We start from the raw sequence: 16,827 nt of genomic DNA, 5'->3' as shown, positions 1-16,827 counted from the left end.
CTACTTTTAGCAAGTAGCGTGTAGTGTAGCTAAATACCTTTTGGAAGTAACTTGTTGTGTAGCCAGCTACTTTTAGCAAGTAACCTGTAGTGGAAACTAGCTACTTTAAGTAAAGTGGATAGCTTCTGGATAGGAAAAGTGGAGATTACAGACAGGAAATTATTGGGAGCCGAGAGAGGGGAAGGGTCGGAAAAGGAACTCGAGCCGGGAATCAAACTCGGGTCGCCGTTAGCACCATAGTGCTATGTCAGCACACTTAACCACTAGGCTATTGGTGCCAACAGCTAGCTACTTTTAAGTAGTGTAGCTAGTTAATTTTAGCAAATAACTAGTAGCTAGCTACTTTAAGGAAATAAAGTGTAGTGTAGCTAACAACATTTAGCAATTCACTTGAGTGGATGTAACTTGTAGTTACTTTTAACTCTTTTCTGAAAGTGTAGTCTGACAGTAGCTTAGCTAGTTTCCTGATGAGTAGCTTGAAGCATATCAAGCTACAGTTTGAGAGTAGCTACACCCCACAGTAATGAGGAAATGTTCAATTTTGTCTTTAGTCTCGGAGAGCTGCAGTGGTGTGTGTGTGTGTCTGCTGTTTACCGTGGCGTGTGAACTGGCAGACGAAGGCTCGTTTGGCGGTGCAGGAGTGTATGCTGGGTTGCGCGCCGCCGTCCAGAGACACACACATGTTCCCTGGCTGAAGAGACCCTCGATCCTTAGAGCCCTCCTCACCCGGCAGCACATCAGAGCCGTCCAGCCAGCGGAGCACATGCGGAGAAGACTGATCACTGAGACCCAGCCACACACCACGCTCCCTGAACATACGCACACACAGACACGCACACGCACACACACACGCACACAATATCAGAAAACATGGGCAAAAACTGCATTTCACTGAGACCCACACCACACCACGCTCCCTGAACACACACACACATACACACACACACACACACACACACAACACCACACACCACACACACACACACACACAGTGAAGCCCACATCTCACGTCTGTGAAAACTACAAAAATGAGAAGGAAATGAGATAGAACAAAAAAGAACCCATAAAAAGTGTTCAATTCATAGGTGTGTGTGTGTGTGTGTGTGGTGTGTGTGTGTGTGTGTGTGTTGTGGGTGTGTGTGTGTGTGTGTGTGTGTGTTCTTACATAAGATCATGTGTGTGTTAGTGTGTGTGTGCGTGTGTGTGTGTGTTCTTACATAAGATCATGTGTGTGTTAGTGTGTGTGTGTGTGTGTGTGTGTGTGTGTGTCTTACATAAGATCATGTGTGTGGTTAGGTGTGTGGTGTGGTGTGGTATGTGTGTGAATGTTTCGCCCCGCACATTAATGATGGGTGTGGAACAGAAGACAGGAAACACACACACACACCCACATAATCTCTCACACACACATACACACACACACACAGATGCACACACACATTACTGGCATCTCCTCCCTTCTGGAGTGTAACATATTGCCACAGCTGTGTTTCAGCACATCTGTGTGTGTGTGTGTGTGTGTGTGTGTGTGTGTGTGTGCTGTGTGGGTGTGTGCATCTGTGTGTGGTGTAGTATCCTTTATGCATATTTGTGTGTGGGCATCTGTATATGTGTGTGTGTGTGTGTGTGTGTGTACCTGTGTGCATCTCTCTCCGTATGTGTGTGTATCCAGCTTTCCAGCATATGTTTACACAGCAGATCCCTTCCAGCTGAACCCAGTACTGGGGAAACACCCATACACACTCTCACACACGCACACACACATACACTACGGCCAATTTAGTTAATCAATTCCCCTATAGCGCATGTGTTTGGACTGTGGGGGAAACAGAGCACCCGGAGGAAACTCACGTCAACATGGGAGGAAGAACATGCAAACTCCACACAGAAATGCCAAATGACCAGCCGGGGACTCAAACCAGACCAGACTTTCTTGCTGTGAGGCGACAGTGCTAACCACTGAGCCACCGTGTCGCCCCAGTGTAAACAAATAAAAGTAATTACAATGTCATGTTGCTGCAGTAGGGAACGCTGCTGTTTTCAGCTCTGTGAACGCTCTGAGATCTACACGCTCAGCGGACTGACAGAAGTGTGTTTCTCATTTTCGCAAACACACAACAGCGCGGTGAAGACGAGCTCGACCTCCATCACAAACAGCAGCTTCATTATAGGAAACGCACTGTTATTAAGAGATCTGTGTGTTCACGGAGAGCAAAGAGCAAAAGAGCTAAACTACAGACATGATGAAGCACGCGCTGCAACAACAAAGAAGATTTGCTCAGCATTTCTGTCTTGTTTTCATCAAGGCAAATAAATCAACATTCTTGGGGAAAATAAATTGTTTTCATGCGCTGGCCATTCCTCGAATGCTTGGCTAGAATTTCTTAGGTGAATCTAAAAATGTATTCCAATACCTCTTTAAAATAACATTTTAAATATGACTTCATATTTAATCTGAAATATATTCACAATGTTCCATCATCACACAGTGTTTCTGAAATCATTTCACTAAAATTCTGATTGGTATAGATTTAAAGATATATAAATATTGTGTGAAAATAAAATTATAAAATAAAAAATAAAAAATAATAATAATATATTTATAATTTATTCTTTTATTTTATATAATGCTTATATATATATATATATATATATATATATATATATATATATATATATATATATATATATATATATATATATATATATATATATATATACTCTTCATATTTTACAGAATATATGTATATATATATACACAACACACACCACACACACACACACAGTGTGCGTCAGAATTATCCCCCCCCCCCCCCTTGTGAATTATTATAATTTTTTTTTATATTTCCCAAATGGTGTTTAACAGAGCAAGGATATTCTTATTTGTTTTATTTCGGCTAGAATAAAAGCAGTTTTTAATTTTTTAAATCCATTTTAAGGTCAATATTATTAGCCCCTTTAAGCTAACTATATTTTCTTGATAGTCTACAGAACAAACCATCGTTATACAATAACTTGCCTAATTACCCTAACCTGCCTAGTTAACCTAATTAACCTAGTTAAGCCTTTAAATGTCACTTTAAGCTGTATAGAAGTGTCTAGAAAAATATCTAGTCAAATATTATTTACTGTCATCATGGCAAAGATAAAATAAATCAGTTACTAGAGATGAGTTATTAAAACTATTATGATTAGAAATGTGTTTAATAAAAAATAAACAGGGGGGCTAATAATTCAGGGGGGCTAATAATTCTGACTTCAGCTGTGTATATACACTGTATATATACACGATGAAAAATATGTATTTATTTTTTTCATAAATCATTAAAACATATATTATATATTTTTTGCAAAACAAAGTGAAACTATTTTTGACAGTAGTGATTTCTCTTATCAAATAACAAAAAACTAAACTTGAAATCATGGCAGCAAAAATAACACAATATTAAACCAGGCTTTATCCTCGATTCTAATTTTTGTTCTGAAAATGCACATAAATGAGAGCATATTTAAATAAATAACACCGCAATTGCTATCAAATTAATTCTTGATTCTAAGCCTTAATAAAAATAAATAAATACATAAATATACAAACAAATAAACAACACATAATTAAATAAATAATTAAATGAAATTAAGCATATATATATATATATATATATATATATATATATATATATTTTTTTTTTTTTTTTAATTACATTAAAATCAAAGGTAAAAAAAGACAGAATATTAAACCAGGCTTTATCCTCTATTTTAATTTTTGTTATGAAAATGTATGCAAGTGAGCACAATTTAAATAAATAACCCACAATTGCTATTGTCTTTTTTTGAGTTATAATTAAAACTCAGCTCCCCTATGGAGAAAATGAACGGGTTTTTCCCACTGCTACCTTTGTTGTCGTGCCACAGGCGGATCTTGAGCACGCTGCCGAGGCTGGAGTCGCTGGCGATGTGGAAAATGTCCAGGCTGTTGCGAGCGAAGGCGCCCACACTATCCAGATGTCTGTGCCCGCTGCGGCCCTCACTGCCATGAAGACTGATGCCAACGTGAGCCGTGGTTCCTGGAGCACCAATGAACATCAAGATAATGATGAAGATGATCATAGACTGATTTTCAGACTGCAGGAGATCACAATCATGGAGATACTCTTTAATCTGTAACACTTTATAATAACAGTACACGAATAATGATGTGTTAATATGTAAACTAAACATTATGAGTTAGCATGCGCTAATCATCAACTAACTTTAACTACAACATAAGTCACATGAGTTCATGAGTAAATAACGGCTACCTCAATTACTTGGTAGTACATGACTGTTTGTTAATAAATGTATTAATTACCACATTAGTTTACGCTTAATTTAACCATCACCAACTCATTAACATGTAATTATATCATGACTTTACTTGAAGGGGCACATCATCATTAACTACACATAAACTCCTTATGGACGCCCATTGGAAGCCAAAATGGAAATTGAATTGTGATTAATAAGACACTGACGGCCTGTTGGTAAATAATCTGCTGTAAACAAACCAGCAGGTGCAGTGGGTAGCACGTTCGCCTCACAGCAAGAAGGTCGCTGGTTCGAGCCTCGGCTGGGTCAGTTGGCGCTTCTGTGTGGAGTTTGCATCTTCTCCCAAGCATCATTCGTGGATGTTTCCCAGTGATGGGTTGCTGCTGGAAGGGCATCCGCTGCGTAAAACATGGCTGGATAAGTTGGCGGTTCATTCCGCTGTGGCTACCCTGGATTAATAAAGGGACTAAGCCGAAAAGAAAATGAATGAATGAATGATTTATTTTATTTCAGCTAGTTCCCAAACTTCATTCGTTCATTTTCCTTCGGCTTAGTCCCTTATTTGTCAGGGTAGCCACAGCGGAATAAACAGCCAACTATTCCAAGGATATGCTTTACACAGTGGATGCCCTTCCAGCCGCAACCCAGTACTGGGAAACACCCATACACACTCACATTGACATACTCATACACTATGGCCATTTAGTTAATCCAATTCACCTATAGCGCATGTGTTTGGACTGTGGGGGAAACCGGAGCACCTGGAGGAAACCCACGCCAACATGGGAAAACATGCAAACTCCACACAGAAATGCCAAATGACACAGCTGAGACTCGAACCAGCCTTCTTGCCGTAAGGCCTCAGTGCTAACCACTGAGCCACCGTCCTGCCCTAGCTCCCAAACTTGATGGATGAAAATAACAAGAAATAAAATGTATCTACACATCCAAAATCTATAACTCAAAATGAAAACACATAAATTATACACACAATTAAATGCAAAAAACTAACAAAATGCTAATCATGTGCTAATTTAGGTGCATTATTTTAATATAAAGTCAATATAACCAGCAAATGTTTTCCATCTAACATATTCATTTTCATTCATTAAACTTGTTTTGTGAATAATGTAATGTTGGCATTTCCATCGCTGCTTCCTGATGCAATAGTTGAAATGCACATTGAAGCAGTATGAAGGAAAGACGCTGTGAATCTGACCTGCTCCGGGACTCCAGCCGGTCTTGAGCTGGATCTCGTACTTGTAGAGTCCATCTTTCCCACAGAGCGGCACAACAGATGCCCGCCTCAGGTCCATCTGATCCAGCTTACGGAGAACAGCTCCAGCCACAGCGTAACACAGCAGAGAAACCACACACACCAGGACCACCACCACACTCCGAGACACTGAACGCTCCTGATAGTAAATAAATGCAAGATTTTATTAGATATTCATTTGAATCAGGAGTCATTAACTGCAGACTCTGTCTGAACAGATTATTTGAACCAGTGAATCATTACTACAGACTCACTCTGACCAGTTCACTTGAATCAATGAGTCATTAACTGGATATTCTGTTTGAACAGGTTATATGAATTAGGGAGTGTTAACTGGAGACTCTCTCTAAACAGATTATTTGATTTAGTGAGTCATTTAGTGAGTCATTAGGTGCAGACTTTCTCTGAAGAGATCATTTGAATCAATCAGTTGTTAACTGCAGACTTACTCAAAAGTTCATTTGAATCAGTGAGTCATTAAACGTGGGCTCCCTTTGAACAGTTCATTGCATCTGTGAGTCGTAACCTAGAGGTAACCTAGATTAATATTTTATTACAACCCTTGTGGACTGTTCAAATTGACTGCCCTTTCATTATGTTGGTGCCTGTTTTAGCCCGATGGACTTCCATTATGATCACATTTTTTTATTACAAAGCCAAAATCACTCACTTACTCAGATGATCCTTCAGAATGTGTCTGCAGTTAACGATTCACTGATTCAAATTACTCACTTATTCAAACGATCCTTTCAGAGTGAGTGCAGTAAATGACTCACTGATTTAAATGACTCACTTATTCAAATGATCATTTCAGAATGAGTCTGCAGTGAACAACTCATTGATTCAAATGGCTCACTTATTCAAAGGATGCTCTCTGTGAGTCTGCAGTTAACGACTCACTGATTCAAATGACTCATTTAGTCAAATGATCCTTCCAGAGTGAGTCTGCATTTACAGACTCACTGAATCAAATGACTCTCTGATTCAAATGATCTTTTCAGAGTCTGCAGTTAACGACTCACTGATTCAAATGACTCACTCATTTAAATTATCCCTTCAGAATAAGTTTGCAGTTAACGACTTATTGATACGAATGAATCACTTAATCAAATGATCCTTACAGAATAAGTCTGCAATTAATGACTCACTGATTCAAATGAATCACTTATTTAAATTATCGTTTCAGAATGAGTCTGCAGTTAATGACTCACTGATTCAAACAAATCACTTGTTCAAAATGATCCTTTCAGAATGAGTCTGCAGTTAATGACTCACTGATTCAAATGAATCACTTATTTAAATTATCGTTTCAGAATGAGTCTGCAGTTAATGACTCACTGATTCAAACGAATCACTTGTTCAAAATGATCCTTTCAGAATGAGTCTGCAGTTAACAATTCAGAGTTAAATGACTGACTAATTTAAATGACTCACTTATTCAAAAATCCATTCAGAGTGAGTCTGTAGTAAATGACTCACTGATTCAAAGACCAACTATAAGATATAATTTGGAGGTTATTTTTTGCTTTAATGCTAACCTACGGACAAAAGGATATTGTTTAATGAATCAGTGCTACAGTATCTGAAGAGTTTCTGAAGAGAAAATGTGTTAATTTTTTATGCTGTGAACTGTTGAAAAGAGATGCTTTCTAAATGCTCACAGGAATGATAAGGAGACGGCGTCAGGCGGGACGAACAGGCTGGCAGCGAATGCGGTGAGGTGACGGGTGAGGCACACGGCTCGACCCACACTGGTCTCTGGGAGCGGGTCCATGCCATCCGTCCGCCACTGCTTTGCGCTTTCACTGAAGTACTGACACAGAGACGTGAAGACAGCCACTTCCAGATGTAGGAGCTCCGGCTCTGCAGCGCCACAGCCTGACGACACGTTGATGAAGTGATCCTGCGTGGTGTCGTACACACTGATGGAGGAGGACACACAACATAACATCAACACACATTTTATTGTAGGACACTTTCACATTGCTACATTGTAGACCACTCACTACATTTCAGAAAACTGGAGAATCTAGTTAATGACTCATTGATTCAAATAATCTGTTCATAGTGAGTCTGCCCTTAATGACTCACTGATTCAAATGATTCGCTCTGAGCAAGTCTGCAGTTAACAACTCACTGATTCAAGTAAATTCAGAGTGAGTCTGCAGTTAACGGCTCATCAATTCAGATGGTCTGTTCAGCAATGAATGACTCACTGATTCAAGTGATCAAGTCTGCAATTAATGGCTCATTAATTCTGATTATCTGCCTAGAGCAAGTCTACTGTTAATGACTCACTGATTTGGATGATTCTTTCAGAGCGAGTCTGCAGTTAATGACTCACTGATTCAGATTATTTGTTTATAGTAAATCTAAAGTGAATGACTCACTGATTCAGATTATTTGTTCAGAGTGAGGTTGAAGTTAGTGACTCATTGGTTCAGATTATTTTTTCAGAGTGAGGCTGAAGTTAATGACTCACTGATTCAGATTATTTGTTCAGAGCCAATCTACAGTCAGCGACTCTCTGATTCAAAACATCCAGTCAGAGTAAGTCTACAGTTAACGACTCAGATTCAAATAATCCATTCAAAGTGAGTCTGCAGATTCAAATGACTCAGTTATTTAAATGATTTGTTCAAAGTGAGTCTACAGTTAACAACTGCAAAAGCAGAAGTAATTGTCAGAAAATATATTCAGGACATCCCTTACTTCGGAGACAGGAAGAAGGTGTAGTCACGGTGGTCAAGGTCCCGCCCCCTTGTCATGTTGAGTGTGATGCGTTTCCTGTCGGTGCTGTTAATTCATTGGGCCATTCAGAGGTGTCCAGGTAGGCTGTGATCCACGGGTCCTGTTCCCAAACGTCTGGAGTATCTGAGAAACACATGATGAACGCAAACTGCTGTAAAAAAATTACCTAAATATAAGAACTACTCTAATAAAACAAGTAAAATATGATCATAGATGCATTATCTTGAAATTGTGTTTGTCCCTTTTTCTAAATTTTACACAATTAAAAGCAAAAAAAGAACAAATAATAGTTTACTACCAGACCTCAGAAACAAAATGTTTACTTTGCAATGTAAGTTAATGACTCACTGATTCAAATGATCCATTCAGAGTGAGTCTGCAGTAATAACTCACTGACACTTATGAACTGTTCAAAGTGATTCTGCAGGTAATTACTTACTGATTAAAATGATCCGTTCAGAGACAAACTGCAGTTAACGACTCACTGATACCAAAAAACTGCTCAAAGGGAGCTTGCGGCTAATGACTCATTGATTCAAGTGATTTGTTCAGATCGAGTCTGCAGTTAATGACTCACTGATTCAAATGAACTGTTGAGAGTGAGCCTCCAGATAACGACTCACTGATACAATGAACTGTTCAAAGGGAGTCCACATTTCATGACTCACTGATTCAAATGAACTTTTCAGAGAGAGAGAGTCTGCACCTAATGGCTCACTAAATTACTCATTAAATCAATGGATCTGTTCAGAGAGAGTCTCCAGTTAACGACTCACTTATTCATATAACCAGTTCAGACAGAGTATCCAGTCAATGACTCATTGATTCAAGTGAACTGGTCAGAGTGAATCTGTATTTAATGATTCACTGGTTCAAATAATCTATTCAGACAGAGTCTTGCAGTTAATGACTCTCTGATCCAAATGAACTTTTCACAGCAAGTCTGCAGCTTACGACTCACTAATTTAGATGATCTGTTCAGAGAGAGTCTCCACTTAATGACTGACTGATTGAAATGATTCACTTATTCAAATAATCTGTTCAGAGTTTCCAGTTAATGACTAATTGATTCAATTGAACTGTTCAGAGCAAGTCTGCAGTTACTGACTCACTAATTTATATAACTTGTTCAGAGAGATTCTCCAGTTAATGACTCACTGATTGAAATGAGTCACTGATTCAAATGTTTTGTTCAGAGGGAGTCTCCACTTCATGACTTACTAATTCATATGACTTGTTCAGGTAGAGTCCCCGTTAATGACTCACTGATTCAAATGATCTGTTCAGAGAGTCTCCACTTAATGACTCACTAATTCAAATAACTTGTTCAGAGAGTCTCCAGTTAATGACTCACTGATTCAAATGATCTGTTCAGAGTCTCCACTTAATGATGACTTACTAATTCATATAACTTGTTCAGAGAGAGAGAGTCTCCAGTTAATGACTCACTGATTCAAATGATCTGTTCAGAGAGTCTCCACTTAATGACTTACTAATTTATATGACTTGTTCAGGTAGAGTCTCCAGTTAATGACTCACTGATTCAAATTATCTGTTCAGAGTCTCCACTTAATTACTCACTAATTCATATAACTTGTTCAGAGAGTCTCCAGTTAATGACACACTGATTCAGATGATCTGTTCAGAGAGTCTCCACTTAATGACTCATTAATTCATATGACTTGTTCAGGTAGAGTCTCCAGTTAATGACTCACTGATTCAAATGATAAACTGTTTAGAGAGTCTCCACTTAATGACTCACTAAATCATATAACTTGTTCAGAGAGAGTCTCCAGTTAATGACTCACTGATTCAAATGATCTGTTCAGAGCGAGTCTCCACTTAATGACTCACTAAATCATTTAACTTGTTCAGAAAGAGTCTCCAGTTAATGACTCATTGATTCAAATGATCTGTTCAGAGAGTCTCCACTTAATGACTCACTAATTCATATAACTTGTTCAGAGAGAGTCTCCAGTTAATGACTCGTTGATTCAAATGAACAGTTCAGAGCAAGTATGCAGTTAATGACTCACTGATTCAAATGACTCACTTACTAAATTATTGATTCAATCTGCATGAAAGGAAGGCTAATTGAAAACATATTAGCATGGACATGGCCTCAGTGTCTCCCCCTAGTGTTGCTCGTCTTACCGTCGAGTACAGTAAAGTTGAGCTGTACGTAAACTCCGGCTTGTCTGTTGGTGTTTCTGGTGTTCACCCTCACAATGATCGAATCACATCTGCTAATATTCACTGCTCCCGCCGGCGGCAAAACTGCCTCCAATCCGCTAGCGTTATAACTCCCGTTATTCACCGCGACCGTTATGGCCTGGCTCTCGTCCAGATCCGCGATGGGAATCTGTGTGCCGTTCACCGTACGAAACTCCATGGACGCCACCTCAGTGGAAACAGGGTAATTGTCTACGTAGTTGAACGGGAACGGATTGGGCTCCACCTGGAAGAGTAGCTGCACGATTCCGTCGTCGCTATTGGGTGCCAGAGCGCCCCCTGCTGCCCGTCCCAAACTGGAATTGAACGGCCGCGGGATGGAGAAGCCTTGGCATTCGGGTGCGTCGCTCTCGCCGTAGCAGAGGAGGCTCTGTGGGTCTGCGCGTTTGCCGGCGGCTGCGATCTCTGCGCCACGGAGGATCAGCGGCTCCTCGTTCAGGACGCGTCCCAGCATGAGGATCCGCATGAGGACGGAGGACAGCGTGTAGGCTTTAGCGGCCACTCGCAGCGGGTGGTGCTGCAGCTCCTCCTGGAGGAACGGAGGCTGCTGGGAAACGCTGCCGTCCTGATCTTCAGCTTCTGGAGGAGGAGATGAAGCCACCTGACTCACCTGGTGGATCAGATCACCTGCGGGAACACACGCTTAATTACTGCGAGAGAGTGTGAGTGTGTGTGTCTGTGTGGTGAGAGAGAGTGTGTCTGTGTGGGTGTGTATGAGTGTGTATGTGATAGAGTGTGGGTGTGTCTGTATGTGTTTGAGTGTGTGTGTGTGTGTGTGTGTGTGTGTGACAGAGTGTGTGTATGAGTGTGTGTGTCTGTGTATGTGTGTGTAAGAGTGTGTATGTGGGTGTGAGTGTGTATTAGTGTGTTTGAAAAAGTGTGCCTGTGTATGCATGTGTGTGGTGTGTGTATGAGTGTGTGTGTTTGTAATAGAGTGTGTATGTGTGTTTATGAGTGTGTGTGTCTGTGTATGTGTGTGTAAGAGTGTGTATGTGTGTGAGTGTGTATTAGTGTGTTTGAAAAAGTATGTCTGTATGTGTGTGTGTGTGTGTGTGTGTATGTGTGTCTGTGAGAGAGAGTGTTTGTGAATGTATGTGTGTCTGTGTATGTAAGAGTGTGCATGTCTGTATACAGTATGTTTGAGTTTGGGTGTGTGTGTGTGTGTGTGTGTATGTGCATGTTTGAAAAAGTGTTATTGTGTGTGTACTGTATATGAGTGTGTGTATGTGTGAAAGTCTGTGATAAGTGTTGTGTGTGTTTGTTTGTGTGTATGAATGTCTATGTATGTGTAAGAGTGTGTATATGTGTGTGTTTGTATGTGTGAGAGAGAGTGTGTGTGAATGAGTGTTTGTTTGTGTGTGTGCCTGCATGTGTTTGAGTGTGTGCATGTGTGTGTGTATATGAGTGCATGTATGAGTGTGTGTATGTGAGATTGTGTGTGTGTGCATGTGTGTGTGTGTGTATGAGTGCATGTATTGTATGAGTGTGTGTATGTGAGATTGTGTGTGTGTGTGTGTGTGTCATACCCATGATGTTGAGGATGTTGTCCGCTATCTCAGTGGGGGTGACTGTGCCCTGTTTGGTGTCCGTCTGCAGGATCTCCAGCATGGACTCCAGTTTGTCCAGAGTGCTGTTCTGACACTCCTCACACACAAACTCTCGACTCACAGCCTGAAAACACACATACACACACACACTTGAGGAACTCTTCTGCAGGTGTGTTATTGTGTAAATGTGAGGGCTTCACACACTCACTGTGCACTGTGCGAGCGCTGCGGAGGTCTGCTGGATGTCGCTGACCGTGGTGAGGTCCAGTGAGGTCAGAGCTCTGGTGATGTTTCCTCTGATGCTCACTCGATACTGACGCTCCAGTTTAGACACACGCTCACGCCTGCGGGACACACCCTGCTCATACTGACACACACACACAGACAAATGTTTATGTGAACACAGATGTTTCTAGTATACCTAGTAAGAGCTTGATTAGCTGGTACAGGTGTCTACTTTGAGTTGGAGCTAAACTCTGCTCCTCCAGGACCCCTGATCCACAACTGGTTCTGTCTATCTGTGCATCTAGTACAGTGGTCTTCAACCTTTTTATCACCACGGACCGGTCAATTTTACTGTGGACCGGGGGTGGTTCATAGGTTGCTAGGCTACAAGGATGACAAATCATTGCTGTCACTCTGATACAAGTTTTAATTAAGGGAAAAATGACTTAGCACTGCAGTGTTTGGGTGTTTGTGTTTGTCTGAGGTAATTAGGCTACCAATATGTGTATATTCCACACAAGCTAAAGCTGATCAGTCAGTTCTTGTCATGTGACTCGTGGTGCGCTCGCAACATTCGTTCAACTGTGTGCGTCTGGAAGGTGCGAGTGCGTCACGCCGCTTGTACGAGCAAGCCGCGCACCTCCATTGGATATAACGAATTTGCGCAAAGTGAAGTTTCACAAACTAATTTCGAGAGGAGCACGTGATATGATTGACTACAGCTGATCCTCATTGCTAATCATTAGCTAGCCTATCAGATCATTCTAAAACTACTATAAATATCCTGCCTAAACTTCATTCCTTATCTTCGTTTTTGGAAACCCCCCCCATCCTTCCCTTCTCCCTCCTCCTCTTTCATGATCGGGCAACACGGTGGCTCAGCGGTTAGCACTGCTGCCTCGCAGTAAGAAGGCCAGCAGGTTCAAGTTCTAATTGAGCCAGTCGGCACTCCCTGCGTGGAGTTTGCATGTTCTCCCTGTGTTTGCGTGGGTTTTCTCCGGGTCCTCCGGTTTCCTCCCACAGTCTAAAAACATGTACATAAGTGAATCGTGATACAGTCACAAGCACTTAACTAATACATAGCAAAAAGGGGGCACTCGAGAAACACCTGATCTCGTATCCCTCCTAATGCTCATTGACCAGGCGGGAACCTTGGGCTCATCTATTTCCGAGCTCAGGGTTCTCTCCCGGGACAGCATGCCAAACCTGCTATCATAGTCGAGCATTATCTAAGTGTGAGCTCTTGAACTGTAGAAACTCGATATGTGAACAGACCCTAAAAGGCTGCCATCATTTGTAATCTCCAGCAGTTGATCATCTTCTTGCACAGACTTGCTGGATTCACCTGATTGGTGGACAAATGGGTTGCGGATGTATTCCTTGGCAGTTTATACGTCTTTCTCTGGACCTTTCCCTTTTGCATAGAAGCTTTCCAGAGACGTCTGTTTGTAACTCATTTGCTGCTGCTTGTGGGTTTAATTTCGGCACTTAAGTAGGGATGGCTGATGTGAAACTGACGTTTCGACACAGTGTCGAGATCCTGAAGATTTTGGGTTCGAATCCCGACTTGTACAAATACTCTGAAATCACGATGTTATTTATTTTAATAATGTTACTGTTTTTATGGTGAAAGTCTAGATCAGGCATGGGCAAACTCGATCCTGGAGGGCCGGTGTCCCTGCAGAGTTTTGCTCCAACCCTAATCAAACACACCTGCTTGTAGCTTTCTAGTGATCTTGAAGACACTAATTAGGGTGTTCAGGTGTGTTTGATTAGTGTTGGAGCAAAACTCTGCAGGGACACCCGGCCCTCGAGGATCGGTTTGCCCATGCCTGGTCTAGATAGTATCCAGCTGCAGATACGCTGTCAATTTAGCATCATTTTTGTAACACTGTAAAACAATAATGAATATTTTACAGTAGTCTGATGGTTGGGTTTAGATTTTGGGTTGACGTTAATAAAATGCAATGGGAAATTTAATGGATAATATAAATTTGTTAACTTCTGGCCCCAACTGTGTCTGATCTAACAACAGCCCTGCTTTATGACCAAAACAAGACATTTTTATTCACAAATACGTTTATACGGATGTCAGACCAATGTTGAAACAAAACAATCCAAGAACAGAGCATTTCAAACTGATATTAATGCATTCAAAATAGCTGTATTAGCCTGGGTTCGAACCCATTTTCACTGCATGGTAGTCAGGAACCCTACCCGCTCCACTAACTCACTTGAAAGTTCAATTCTACAAAGTAGGGTTCAATACCTCAGTTTGCTCTACTGTTCTTTGCTAAAGCTATTCCAGTGCAATAAATAAAAAAAGACCACTAGGTGTCACTTTAGAGTGGGGTTTCGAAACATTTCGAAACTTCGACACATTTGCTTCAACTGTTTCAGTGTTTCATGAAGCCTCGCTTTGCCCACCACTACTCAATTAACAAGCAAGGGAATAGTCATTTTCAAGATTTTTATTTTTTTAATGATTTTTTTAATGATTTTTGATTTTTAAAAGATTTTCAAAATAAAAGATTTTCAAAAAAAAAAAATTTAAATAAAAGATTTTCAAAATAAAGATTTTTTTAAATAAAAGATTTTTCAAAATAAAAGATTTTTTAAATAAAAGATTTTTCAAAATAAAAGATTTTTTAAATAAAAGATTTTTTTAAAAAAGATTTTTCAAATAAAAGATTTTTTAAATAAAAGATTTTTCAAAATAAAAGATTTTTTAAAAAAAGATTTTTCAAAATAAAAGATTTTTTAAATAAAAGATTTTTTTAAATAAAAGATTTTTTTAAATAAAAGATTTTTCAAATAAAAGATTTTTCAAAATAAAAGATTTTTTAAATAAAAGATTTTTTAAATAAAAGATTTTTCAAATAAAAGATTTTTTAAATAATTTTTTTTAAATAAAAGATTTTTCAAAATAAAAGATTTTTTAAATAAAAGATTTTTCAAAATAAAAGATTTTTTAAATACAATTTTTTTAAATAAAAGATTTTTCAAAATAAAAGATTTTTAAATAAAAGATTTTTCAAAATAAAAGATTTTTTAAATAAAAGTTTTTTTTAAATAAAGATTTTTCAAAATAAAAGATTTTTTAAATAAAAGATTTTTCAAAATAAAAGATTTTTAAATAAAAGATTTTTCAAAATAAAGATTTTTTAAATAAAAGATTTTTTTAAATAAAAGATTTTTCAAAATAAAAGATTTTTTAAATAAAAGATTTTTTTAAATAAAGATTTTTTTAAATAAAAGATTTTTCAAAATAAAAGATTTTTAAATAAAAGATTTTTTTAAATAAAAGATTTTTCAAAATAAAAGATTTTTTAAATAAATTTTTTTAAATAAAAGATTTTTCAAAATAAAAGATTTTTTAAATAAAAGTTTTTTTTAAATAAAAGATTTTTCAAAATAAAAGATTTTTTAAAAAAGATTTTTTAAATAAAAGATTTTTTTAAATAAAAGATTTTTCAAAATAAAAGATTTTTTAAATAAAAGATTTTTTAAATAAAAGATTTTTCAAAATAAAAGATTTTTAAATAAAAGATTTTTTTAAATAAAAGATTTTTTTAAATAAAAGATTTTTCAAATAAAAGATTTTTCAAAATAAAAGATTTTTTAAATAAAAGATTTTTTTAAATAAAAGATTTTTCAAAATAAAAGATTTTTTAAATAATTTTTTTTAAATAAAAGATTTTTCAAAATAAAAGATTTTTTAAATAAAAGATTTTTCAAAATAAAAGATTTTTTAAATAAAAGATTTTTTTAAAAAAAGATTTTTCAAAATAAAAGATTTTTTAAATAAAAGATTTTTTTAAATAAAAGATTTTTTAAATAAAAGATTTTTCAAAATAAAAGATTTTTTAAATAAAAGTTTTTTAAATAAAAGATTTTTCAAAATAAAAGATTTTTTAAATAAATTTTTTTTAAATAAAAGATTTTTCAAAATAAAAGATTTTTTAAATAAAAGATTTTTTTAAATAAAAGATTTTTCAAAATAAAAGATTTTTTAAATAAAAGATTTTTTAAATAAAAGATTTTTTTAAATAAAAGATTTTTCAAAATAAAAGATTTTTAAATAAAAGATTTTTTAAATAAAAGATTTTTCAAAATAAAGATTTTTTTTTTTTAAATAAAAGATCGTTCAGACTCAGATAATTAATAAAACAAAACTGATTAAATATTTTTCGTGCGGCCCACTACCAATTGAGGACCACTGATCTAGTGTGTGTGTTTAGTGAATACCTCATTGAGGACAGTGATGAGGGCGAGGGACAGCTCTCGGACCCTCTGAGAGTCTCCTTGACGGAGCAGCTCCCGCAGGGTGGAGGCCGTCATATTACTCAGCCAATGAGGAAGAGAGACGAACCCGTCAGGAACCACTGGGAGCACCACCTCCATCGACCTGACACACATACATGCACACACAAAGACAGACACACTCACATTAGCAAGCATTCACAACCAACACTCGTCATGAGCAGTGTA

At 37.8% G+C, this 16,827-nt stretch overlaps 1 pseudogene; it reads right to left on the bottom strand.

Moving 5' to 3' along the window:
- LOC130223669 (polycystin-1-like) overlaps positions 1-16,827 on the bottom strand; it is a 115,648-nt pseudogene that overhangs the window by 1,858 nt on the left and 96,963 nt on the right.

This window comes from Danio aesculapii, chromosome 1, assembly GCF_903798145.1.
Source record: "Danio aesculapii chromosome 1, fDanAes4.1, whole genome shotgun sequence".
Lineage (NCBI taxonomy): Eukaryota > Metazoa > Chordata > Actinopteri > Cypriniformes > Danionidae > Danio > Danio aesculapii.
This window is presented reverse-complemented; position numbering and strand designations above follow the sequence as displayed.